This window comes from Pocillopora damicornis, chromosome 6 (assembly GCF_964200805.1).
Source record: "Pocillopora damicornis chromosome 6, jaPocDami1.2, whole genome shotgun sequence".
Classification (NCBI taxonomy): domain Eukaryota; kingdom Metazoa; phylum Cnidaria; class Anthozoa; order Scleractinia; family Pocilloporidae; genus Pocillopora; species Pocillopora damicornis.
Window position 1 is genome coordinate 9464027 of NC_142675.1, and position 13135 is coordinate 9477161.

At 37.5% G+C, this 13135-nt stretch overlaps 1 pseudogene; it reads right to left on the reverse strand.

The window, feature by feature from the left end:
* Positions 1-11809: 11809 nt before the first annotated feature.
* LOC149043834 (uncharacterized) lies at positions 11810-12844 on the reverse strand (annotated as a pseudogene).
* Between the last annotated feature and the right edge of the window lie 291 nt (positions 12845-13135).

Consider the following 13135-nt stretch of genomic DNA (forward strand, 5'->3'; position numbering starts at 1 on the left):
GGTTTAGGAATATTTGTTTGATTAGGCATATTATGCAACAGAGAATTAAGGACTTGGACAAAAATAATAAACTGCTACCTTGGATCTTAAGGTCAGGATTTCTCTGTTTTATTGTTTTTAAAGAAAGAACATTATGCTTTGTGATTGAGGAAAGAGACTTAGAACATCAAATTATTTCCTAGAGGCGTCATGATTTTTTTCTCAGCAAAGACTCAGCGACCCTCTCTCCCTTCGCAATGATGTACAAACACCAGCCCACCCCTCAAAGACCAAATTTTGAAAGTGTCTATTTGAATGAACCCTGGAAGACATGAATGCCGGCACATGCTAATTTTATCCGAAGTTTATTACGCACTCCTCCATCACGGTTACATGATGATTTTCTCATATGTCTATCTCGATTGCTCTATTAATTCGCCTACAATCAACAAGCAGAGAAGCCATGACTGTGCTCTGTTCTGTTAAAAGCACGCAGGAAGCGGCTAGAGCACGAAAGAAGTGTAGGGAGAAACACAAGACGTAGTTGAGTGTTTCTCCCCACTTCTTGAGTCTAACCATGTCCAACCCACGTTATCAAATCTGAGGTCAACACTAAACCCGACAGAAAAAAAAATCTGACACTTACATTGAAATCATAGCTGGAGTTTAAACTCGAACCACATTTCTGCCATTAAAAAGAACACATCGTTTTGTTAGATGACATTCAGTCATATACTTGTAATCATTTCGCACGCTTTGACCAACCATCTCAGCATGAATACCTATAGATGCTAAACTCTCACCTGAAATATGGATCCAAAAGTCTGTCTATATGTCAACATTTACCAATGAAAAACGAAGCTGACGGTGCTAACATCCATTAAAATAATAGAGGGGGTAAGTTCCTAAAAAGACTGTGGAGTTGCGTCGCGATCCGTAGGAGAGTGTAACAAGGTAATTTAGTATTATCATTTGAGTTGATAAGGTTAATTGGCCACCGTAAAGAGTTTAAAAGCTGACGTTTCGAGCGTTAGCCCTTCGTCAGAGCGATTGGAGGAATTGTGGGTTGTGTGTGTGTGTCTATATGCAGGAAATGGAGCTACACTATTAGTGGGAATATGGTGACTAGAAAACAAGATTGAAATAATGTTTTGCTTGTTGAAAGCCGGACGAGAAATAGAAATTAAGCCATGCGCTAAAAAAGTTTTGACTAAGTTTCATGACGTTTTAAAGAAGAAATGAATTCCGGAATGTGATTTCTGATTTCCCGGATGGCATGAAAAATGATATAATCTCATCTTCAGTTCTCAAGTTAGATCATGAGTTCTTTTACATGATCGGCGTGTCTGAGTATTTCGCTAAATACATATATGAATGGAAAAAAAACCAGCCAAATTGTGATTAGAAAATGGCTATTAAAACAATCTTCGCAGTAATGAAAACTACTTTAGCAGTAGGGAAAAGAGGGCTCTAAAAAATCCAGACCTCTCCGTTACCTGTGCAGTGCTCTACCATTTCAACTGAGCTAACAAGCCAACTGTAAGATAATTATCATGTTGGTTTGTAATAAACCCGTGAAATGATGAATATACGAATATGCGAATATATGAAAATCACGTATCTGTGATCTACGGTTTAGGAAATGAATATGAAAGCGATGTTCAAGGCAGTAGTGAAAAAAAGGCTGGGTTTCAATTCCTTACAGGCCTGGTTTTTTTTTGTCAGGCCTTTTTTTCACTAATGTTCATTTCTTAAACCGCTATTTACATATACGATTATCATATATTCACAATCATTGATTATGGTTAAGGAAGCCAATGGACTAATAAGAGTATTATTAATAGCCAGGATTCTGAGTGTGGGAAATCTCCCACTTGACTGGAGAAGCTATTTTCCATCCAAAATTACACGTTTTGTTTTTTCAGTTTCAACCGGAAAATGCTAAGTGGATATTGCCTTGAAACCCTCAAAGTTTTCGATGTAGGGTGGCAGGAAATCTGGGCGTGTTTCACACACTTGATGGAAAGTGAGCAGTTTCAGTGCTCTTAAAATGTGTTGTATAACAAACAATTTAATTTTGTCAACTAAGTTGATAAAGTAAATAAAGTAAAGAGTTTCTACAGCTGATGTTTCGAGCGTCAGCTCTACGTCAGAGAAAAATACGAAGAGAAAACGCTCGCAACGTCAGCTGTAGAAACTCTCCACGGTGGCCAATTTACACCATCAACGTACTTAATAAGACCAGAGTATCTTGTAATACTCCTGCCGATTCATCACCACAGTTTAATAAGAAAATTTCCCCTTTATGCATGTGTTTAACAAACAGAACCTTCACTGAAAATAGCTAAGAGATTTGAACGTTTTTACTATCCATTTTTTATTCTTACTATTTTGTTTTCTTTCGCTAAAGCAGCACGTAAGTGACGATTCGGTTGTATGTAGTTAAACGAAAATGAATTTTATCTTTCTTTTGTGCAGACGAAGACTTGCACTGGTAACGGATTTTCTGTGCAGCATCAATAATGAGGATGAGCTATTTCGTAAATTAAGTTTTGCTTGAATATGATAATTCCATTGGTCGACCTTTTTTACTATTTCATTGCGAAAGTTTTCTTTATGTTTTTTCTCTTTTCGCGAAGTGTGTATTTACATCCTCTCTTTATCTAAGATTAGCGATGTTCTGCTTCTGAAGAGAAAGTCAGAAGGATTTTAGTGGAAAGTTCGTCACAAAACTAGCATCTAACTATATTCACCACGTGCAATAACCACACAGTAGATAACATTGTTTTCTGGCTTGTTTCCCTGAATGTGAGGAGTCGTTGGTTTTTAATAATTAGGTCATCAGGTGATGAAAGGCAAGTGCTGTTAGCAAAACTAGCATCTAACTATATTCACCACATTAGTTAGCAATTAGCTGTTCATGTTTGTGAAGAACAGAACAAAACAGTACGCCCTTGTTAAGTAGAATCTATGGTTCATGTTTTGACCGCTTTGTAGGTTGTGAACAACTCGGATGATTCAGAAAGAGAATTATAGGAACCATACTCAGAAAAAAATTCCATTTTTTCTGAGTTAATTCAGAAAGCCAACTCAACACAATTCATCCGGAAAAGCATGTTTCAAAAGTCCTGCATTGCAGTTATCTCAATATTTAACACAAGCTTAAATGTCTGATCGTGCTCTTCACCGCTTGTTTTACTTCTCTTATCCTCCAGCAATAAAGAATCGGGTTTAGAGTTGAATTTAAGCACAGAATTGTTATCGTAGCTCCAAGCAATAATGAACCCCAGCCGGTCGGAGGTATTATTCCGTTTGTTAGCAGCATGACCACTGACATATATGGAAGATAGCAAAAACCTAGCGCTAACTGCACGCATACTATACTAGAAACCGTCTTCTTGTATCGTGCTATGTTCAGTAAAATTGCTTCTCCATTTCGTGGTTGAGGTCGTGGTTGTGGCACATGGATCTGTACTTGCTGTTGTTGATGTCGGAGACGGCGATAGATTTTCGCGTAAGAGACTAACGATACTAGTAAGGACAGTAACATCAAGGCAATAAGCATGGAGCGGGCTGTTTGAACGTATCCTGTGCTGTATCTCAATCCAATAACTACACTACTCAGCGACCAAAAAGAAATTAGAACCAGTCGGACACGCCTGAATGTGACAATTTGATGATATCGCAGCCCTAAAAGAAGAGCAAGAAGCCTGTCCACGCATATTGCGGTAGTTGTCAGGACAGAAACTGTTAGCAAAAAAATACCCATCGATATAGAAACTTGATATCTGAGGAGATACAGAATTGTATTCATTTTAACTGCCCCTGGTATGAAACTTATTGCCAGAAGTGGCTGGGTAGTAAGTCCAACGGCAAGATCAGTGACTGCCAAACATTGAAACAACAGCTTTGTTTGAGGTCGAATAGAATTCACCTTACGAAGGGCAAAGAGGATCACGACATTGCCCAGGAATGCGGTGATAGAAAGAGAGAAGTTTAGAGCGGCAAGAAATACTGAAAAACTTGATAAGACCATGATTGAGCGATGATATTCTTTTCGACTTAGATGCTGCACATCAAGTAATTGACTCTGTCAATCTATGTCGCGAGTAAATGGAACTCCATTTGTTATTAAAAAAATTGAGTCAAAGGAAAAAACTTAAAAGCTTCCGCCAAAAGCTTTTGTTTAACCTGTCAAGGCCATCTTTGTTCAATATCCGTCGTAACAGAGAAAGGTTTTGTTCTTAGGCGCATTTAGTTTTGGTTTTTCGATGATTGATGAAATCATCTTCAAAGTACTCAGTCTTTCAGTTACAGTCTACAGTCCTCATGGGAACAAAAAGAACCATGTTTCAAGATTTTATTTTAGTTTTCTTTCATTGAGCTCATATGTTCATCTTTTCGCGATGGCTTTTTACTAAGTTATTGCTTAAGTGGTCATCCAGCATTATTTTAGCCAGTCTTTTGACAAGAATTGTATAGCACTCTTAACCCGGAAAAGGGAGGGTGCCTAATGATCCTGATCAGAATGATTATGAAGCACCTGGTTTAAAAAGTGAAAAGAAGTGGAGTTTTTGAGTTTTTTTCCTTTCCATTCAATCGCAAACGAATGATTAACTAATATGAAATAATCTCCCTGAGAGAAAACAGTCAGTTTAGCCCTCTTCATTTTGGTCCTTGCTATTACTATGCAAATTATCTTCAACTTCCATTTCATTCGTTACTGATTCTCTGTAAGCTTTAACTTTAATTTTCGTTTATTTTCTCGAATGCGGAACTTACACTCAGTAAACAAAGCTAGAACTTTATTAAAGTTCATTGAATACCCGAAAGCTTTTAAAGCTGTGGGCAAAATATTTGCCGACGTTTCTTGTTTTGTTAATTGATGACTAGCAAAATTTTAATTCCTCCTATAAAACAAAGTTTTAAAATTTACCTTCTCGGCCGTTCTTTAAGACGCTTACAGCTATATCTAGTACGTTGTAGCAAAACACTTCAAAGAGGGGTAACTTACCTGTGAATGCCAATATGACAAAAATCTTCAAAACAACTGAGCCGGATTGTTCGAAACACGATTAACGTTAGTGCAAACTTTTAATTCAGTTTAATGGCTTTGCAGAGGAAATTTTCTTTCTCTTTTTTTTCCTTTTAATTTCAAGTCATATTGAGAGAGAACCCAACAAAACCCTAGCTCTTAAACACACTCATCTACACGAGAAATAAAAGCAAAGGTACGTTAACTTTTAATCCTAGATTGACGTTAAACCCCTTTCGAATTCCTGGAAGCATCATCCATTGGGATTTAAAAACTGGCAGATGGTTTGTTTACACCAAAATCTTCCACCTCTGTCGACGAATGAGATTTTTAAATCTTGTATTGATGAGAGCAAACTCCGATAACGGGACTTCTCTGGATAGAATAAAACTGGCTTCTCAAATATGAGTTCCGTGGTATGGAGTTTCAGTATATAACTTCAGCAGCTCACGCAACGAATGCAGGTAAGTGTTTCGCTATCTATGGCCTTCTTGAAGCACCTTTGCGTTATTCAATTTGATTATATAGCACTTTGCCTCGTTGTAATTATCCTATCTTATGAGAAATATGTTGTCTTTGCTGCGTTAAATGTATCCGCTCTCTGTCACTAATATTCATCAAACATACCGCGTGATAATTCAAGCATATCGAGCTATCTCTAATATACAATTCCAGTCTCTCTCTCAGTTTTGAAGCATTTCGACGGACAAAACCAGAGTCGTCGGTGCTGCAATAGCAGGCATTTACACAGTTTATAATTATCACTCAGTCAGTGTTAATTTGCTTGGTTTAAGGGAAACATTTAAAACTATATTCATGGTCATAGGGGATCAGGGGAACGTGGTTGTGTCACAAAACAAAATACCAGACCCCTTAAAAGGCTCTGTAGTATTCGCATGAGCCCCCCCCCCACTCCCCCTCAAAAGGCTCTCTAGTATTCTAGCGATCTCCTCTCGTTGACATTCAACTCCCTATATCCCCTCCCTCCCTTTGAACTCTTTTAGAGATGACGTACCCCTCCTCTGTCCCCCTTGGAAACTAAGGTATTCCCCCAAAAATCCTCCAACATCCCTCCCATAGGCGATACATGTACATAATGAATTGTCACTAAGATAACTTATAGTCATGCGTACACTAAAACGGCTGACTTTCCAAAAGAATTCCAGTCGAAGTAAAGTGGACAATTTTGTAAAAATCTGACACTTATATTGAAATCATAGAGTTTAAACTCGAACCACATTTGTGCCATTAAGAAGAAAACATCGTTTTGTTAGATGACATTCAGTCATATACTTGTAATCATTTCGCACACTTTGACCAACCATCTCAGCAAGAATACCTATAGATGCTAAACTCTCACCTGAAATATGGATCCAAAAGTCTGTCTATATGTCAACATTTACCAATGAACAACGAAGCTGACGGTGCTAACATCCATTAAAATAATAGAGGGGGTAAGAAACTGTGGAGTTGCGTCGCGATCCGTAGGAGAGTGTAACAAGGTAATTTAGTATTATCAATTGAGTTGATAAGGTTAATTGACCACCGTAAAGAGTTTAAAAGCTGACGTTTCGAGCGTTAGCCCTTCGTCAGAGCGATTGGAGGAATTGTTGGTTGTGTGTGTGTCTATATGCAGGAGATGGAGCAACGCTACTAATTGGAATATGTTGACTAGAAAACAAGATTGAAATAATATTTTGTGTGTTGAAAGCCGGACGAGAAAGTGAAATTAAGCCATGCGCTAAAAAATTTTGACTAAGTTCAACTACGTTTTAAGGAAAAAATGAATTTCTTAATGTGATTTCTGATTTCCCGAATGGCATGAAAAATGACATAATCTCATCTTCAGTTCTCAAGTTAGATGAAAAAGTTATCTGTATAGCAAACAATTTAATTTTCTCCACTAAGTTGATAAAGTAAATAAAGTAAAGAGATTCTACAGCCGATATTTCGAGCATCAGCTCTTCGTCAGAGCAAAATACGAAGAGAAAACGCTCGCAACGTCAGCTGTAGAAACTCTCCACGGTGTCTAATTTACACCATTAAGGTAGTTAATAAGACCAGAGTATCTTGTGATACCCTTGCCGATGCATCACCACTGTTTCATAAGAAATTTTTCTCCTTTATGCATTTGTTTAACAAACAGAACCTTCACTGAAAATAGCTAAGAGATTTGAACGTTTTACTGTTCATTTTTTCACTTTATCTGTCAATTTTTTTTTATTCTTACTATTTTGTTTTCTTTTGCTAAAGCAGCACGTATGTGACGATTCGGTTGTATGTAGTTGAACGAAAATGAATTTTATCTTTCTTTTGTGCAGACGAAGACTTGCACTGGTAACGTATTTTCTGTGCGGCATCAGTAATGAGGATAAGCTATTTCTTAAATTAAGTTTTGCTTGAATATGATAATTTCATTAAAAGAATAGTCGACTTTTTTTACTATTTCATTGCGAAAGTTTTCTTTATGTTTTTTCTCTTTCCGTGAAGTGTGTATTTACATCCTCTCTTTATCTAACATCAGCGATGTTCTGCTTCTGAAGAGAAAGTTAGAATGATTTTAGTGGAAAGTTTGTCACAAAACTAGCATATAACTATATTCACCACGCGCAATAACCACACAGTAGATAACATTGTTTTCTGGCTCGTTTCCTTGAATGTGAGGAGTCGTCAGTTTTTAATAATTAAGTCATCCGGTGATGAAAAGCGAGTGCTGTTAGCAATTAGCTGTTCATGTTTGTGAAGAACAGATCAAAAGAGTACGCCCTTGTTACGTAGAATCTATGGTTCATGCTTTGACCGCTTTGTAGGTTGGGAACAACTCGGATGATTCAAAGAAAGAGAATTGAAAATTGCATTTTTTCTGGGTTAATTAAGTAAGTCAACTCAACACAATTCATCCGAAAAAGCATGTTTCAGTCGTCCTGCATTGCAGTTACCTCAATATTTAACACCAACTTAATTGTCTGATCGTGCTCTTCACCGCTTGTTTTACCTCTCTTATCCTCCAGCAATAAAGAATCGGGTTTAGAGTTGAATTTAAGCACAGAATTGTTATCGTAGCTCCATGAAATAATGAACCCCAGGCGGTCGGAGGTATTATTCCGTTTGTTAGCAGCATGCCCACTGACACATATGGAAGATAGCAAAAACCTAGCGCTAGCTGCACGTATACTATACTGAAAACCGTCTTCTTGTATCGGGCTATGTTCAGTGAATTTGCTTCTCCATTTCGTGGTTGAGGCTGTGGTTGTGGCACGTGGATCTGTACTTGCTGTTGTTGATGTCGGAGACGGCGATAGATCTTTGCGTAAGAGGCTAACGATACTAGTAAGGACAGTAACATCAAGGCGATAAGTACGGAGCGGGCTGTTTGAACGTATCCTGTGCTGTATCTCAATCCAATGATTACACTACTCAGCAACCAAAAACAAAATAGAAGTAGTCGGACACGCCTGAATGTGACAATTTGAGGATATCGCAGCCCCAAAAGAAGAGCTAGAAGCCTGTCTACACATATTGCGGTCGTTGTCAGGACAGAAACTGTTTGCAAAACAAAACCCATCGGTATAGAAACATGATAGATGTAGAGAATTATGTTCCTTTTAACTGCCCCAAGTATGAAAGTTATTGCCAGAAGAGGCTGGGCAGCAAGTCCAACGGCAAGATCAGTGACTGCCAAACATTGAAACAACAGCTTTGTTTGAGGTCGAATAGAATTCACCTTACGAAGGGCAAAGAGGATCACGACATTGCCCAGGAATGTGGTGAGAGAAAGAGAGAAGTTTAGAGCGGCAAGAAATACTGAAAAACTTGATAAGACCATGATTGAGCGACGATATTCTTTTTGGCTTAGATGCTGCACATCAAATAACTGACTCTGTCAATCTATGTCGCGAGTAAATGGAACTCCATTTATTCTAAAAAAAAAATCGAGACAAAGGAAAAAACTTAAGAGCTTCCGCCAAAAGCTTCTGCTTAACCTGTCAAGGCCATCTTTGTTCAATATCCGTCGTAATGGAGAAAGGTTTTGTTCTTAGGCGCATTTAGTTTTGGTTTTTCGATGATTGATGAAATCATCTTCAAAGTACTCAGTCTTTCAATTACGGTCTACAGTCCTCATGGGAACATAAAAGGCTATAGAACCATGTTTCAAGTATTTCATTTTAGTTTTCTTTCATTGAGCTCATTTGTTATTCTTTTCGCGATGACTTTTTACTAAGTTACTGCTCAAGTGGTCATCCAGCTTTATTTTAGCCAGTCCTTTGACAAGTATATTATAGCACTCTTAACCCGGAAAAGGGAGGGTGCCTAATGATCCTGATCAGAATGGTTATTAAGCACCTGGTTTAAAAAGTAAAAAGAAGTAGAGTTTTTAAGTATTTTTTTCATTTCCATTCAGTCGCAAACGAATGATTAATTAATATGAAATAATCTCCCTCAGAGAAAGCAGTCAGTTCAGCCCTCTTCATGTTGGTCCTTCCTATTAATACGCAAATTATATTAAACTTCCATTTCATTCATTACTGATTTTCTGTAACCATTAACTTTAATTTCCGTTTCATTTCTCGAATGTGGTACTAACACTCAGTAAACAAAGCTAGAACTTTATTAAAATTCATGGAATACCCGAAAGCTTTTCAAGCTGTCGGTAAAATATTTGCCAACGTTTCGTGTTTTGTTAATTGATGACTAACAAAATTTTAAGCCATTCCTCCTATAAAACAAGGTTTTAAAATAAACCTTCTCGGCCGTTCTTTAAGACGCTTACAGCTATATCTATTACGTTGTAGCAAAACACTTCAAAGAAGGGTAACTTACCTGTGAATAGCAATATGACAAAAATCTTCAAAACAACTGAGCCGGGTTGTTCGAAACACGATTAACGTTAATGCAAACTTTTAATTCAGTTTAATGGCTTTGCAGAGGAATTTTTCTTTTTCCTTTTTTTCCTTTTTTTCCTTTTAATTTCAAGTCATATTGAGAGAGAACCCAACAAAACCCTAGATCTTAAACACACTCATCTACACGAGAAATAAAAGCAAAGGTTAACTTTTAATCCTAGAATGACGTTAAACCCCTTTCGAACAATCCGGCCCAGAACGATTCCTGGAAGCATCATCCATTGGGATTTAAAAACTGGCAGATGGTTTGTTTACACGAAAATCTTGAGACAATCTACATATGAATGGAAAAAAAAAACCAGCCAAATTGTGATTAGAAAATGGCTATTTTAAAAAACAATCTTCGCAGTCATGAAAACTACTTTAGCAGTAGTGAAAAGAGGGCCTCTAAAAAATCCAGACCTCTCCGTTACCTGTGCAGTGCTCTACCAACTGAGCTAACAAGCCAACTGTAAGATAATTATCATGTTGGTTTGTAATAAACCCGTGAAATGATGAATATACGAATATGCGAATATATGAAAATCACGTATCTATGATCTGCGGTTTAGGAAATGAATATGAAAGCGATGTTCAAGGCAGTAGTGAAAATAAGGCTGGGTTTCAATACCTTTTTTTTTTTTTTGTCAGGCCTTATTTTCACTAATGTTCATTTCTTAAACCGCTGTTTACATATACGATTATCATATATTGACAATCATTGATTATGGTTAAGGAAGCTATGGACTAATAAGAGTATTATTAATAGCCAGGATTCTGAGTGTGGGAAATCTCCCACTTGACTGGAGAAACTATTTTCCATCCAAAATTACACGTTTTGTTTGTTCAGTTTCAACCGGAAAATGCTAAGTGGATTTTGCTTAGAAACCCTCAAAGTTTTCGATGTAGGGTGGCAGGAAATCTCGGCGTGTTTCACACACTTGATGAAAAGTGAGCAGTTTCAGTGCTCTTAAAATGTGCTGCATAACAAACAATTTAATTTTGTCAACTAAGTTGATAAAGTAAATAAAGTAAAGAGTTTCTACAGCTGATGTTTCGAGCGTCAGCTCTTCGTCAGAGCAAAATACGAAGAGAACACGCTCGCAACGTCAGCTGTAGAAACTCTCCACGGTGTCTAATTTACACCATTAAGGTAGTTAATAAGACCAGAGTATCTTGTGATACCCTTGCCGATGCATCACCACTGTTTCATAAGAAATTTTTCTCCTTTATGCATTTGTTTAACAAACAGAACCTTCACTGAAAATAGCTAAGAGATTTGAACGTTTTGCTGTTCATTTTTTCACTTTATCTGTCAATTTTTTTTTATTATTATTTTGTTTTCTTTTACTAAAGCAGCAAGTACGTGACGATTCGGTTGTATGTAGTTGAACGAAAATGAATTTTATCTTTCTTTTGTGCAGACGAAGACTTGCACTGGTAACGTATTTTCTGTACGGCATCAGTAATGAGGATGAGCTATTTCTTAAATAAAGTTTTGCTTGAATACGATAATTCCATTAAAAGAACAGTCGACCTTTTTTACTATTTCATTGCGAAAGTTTTCTTTATGTTTTTTCTCTTTCCGCGAAGTGTGTATTTACATCCTCTCTTTATCTAACATCAGCGATGTTCTGCTTCTGAAGAGAAAGTTAGAAGGATTTTAGTGGAAAGTTTGTCACAAAACTCGCATATAACTATATTCACCATGAGCAATAACCACACAGTAGATAACATTGTTTTCTGGCTCGTTTCGCTGAATGTGAGGAGTCGTCAGTTTTTAATAATTAAGTCATCAGGTGATGAAAAGCGGGTGCTGTTAGCAATTAGCTGTTCATGTTTGTGAAGAACAGATCAAAAGAGTACGCCCTTGTTACGTAGAATCTATGGTTCATGCTTTGACCGCTTTGTAACAACACGGATGATTCAGAAAGAGAATTGTAGGAATCATACTCAGAAAAAAATTGCATTTTTTCTGAGTTAATTCAGTAAGTCAATTCAACACAATTCATCCGAAAAAGCATGTTTCCTGAATAGTCCTGCATTGCAGTTACCTCAATTTTTAACACAAGCTTAATTGTCTGATCGTGCTCTTCACCGCTTGTTTTACCTCTCTTATCCTCCAGCATTAAAGAATCGGGTTTAGAGTTGAATTTAAGCACAGAATTGTTATCGCAGCTCTAAGAAATAATGAACCCCAGGCGGTCGGAAGTATTATTCTGTTTGTTAACAGCATGCCCACGGACATATATGGAAGATAGCAAAAACCTAGCGCAAGCTGCACGCATACTATACTAGAAACCGTCTTCTTGCATCGGGCTATGTTCAGTAAAATTGCTTCTCCATTTCGTGGTTGAGGCTGTGGTTGTGGCACGTGGATCTGTACTTGCTGTTGTTGATGTCGGAGACGGCGATAGATTTTCGCGTAAGAGACTAACGATACTAGTAAGGACAGTAACATCAAGGCAATAAGCATGGAGCGGGCTGTTTCAACGTATCCTGTGCTGTATCTCAATCCAATGACTATACTACTCAGCAACCAAAAACAAAATAGAACTAGTCGGACACGCCTGAATGTGACAATTTGATGATATCGCAGCCCTAAGAGAAGAGCGAGAAGCCTGTCCACACATATTGCGGTCGTTGTCAGGACAGAAACTGTTAGCAAAAAAATACCCATCGGTACAGAAACTTGGTATCTGAGGAGATATAGAATTGTATTAATTTCAACTGCCCCTGGTATGAAACTTATCGCCAGAAGAGGCTGGGTAGTAAGTCCAACGGCAAGATCAGTGACTGCCAAACATTGAAACAACAGCTTTGTTTGAGGTCGAATAGAATTCACCTTACGAAGGGCAAAGAGGATCACGACATTTCCCAGGAATGCGGTGATGGAAAGAGAGAAGTTTAGAGCGGCAAGAAATACTGAAAAACTTGATAAGACCATGATTGAGCGACGATATTATTTTCGGCTTAGATGCTGCACATCAAGTAATTGACTCTGTCAATCTATGTCGCGAGTAAACGGAACTCCATTTATCATTAAAAAAAATTGAGACAAAGGAAAAAACCGAAAAGCTTCCGCCAAAAGCTTTTGCTTAACTTCTCAAGGCCATCTTTCTTCAACATCCGTCATTATAGAGAAAGGTTTTGTTCTTAGGCGCATTTAGTTTTGGTTTTTCTATGATTGATGCAATCATCTTCAAAGTACTCAGTCTTTACGGTCTTCAGTCGTCAT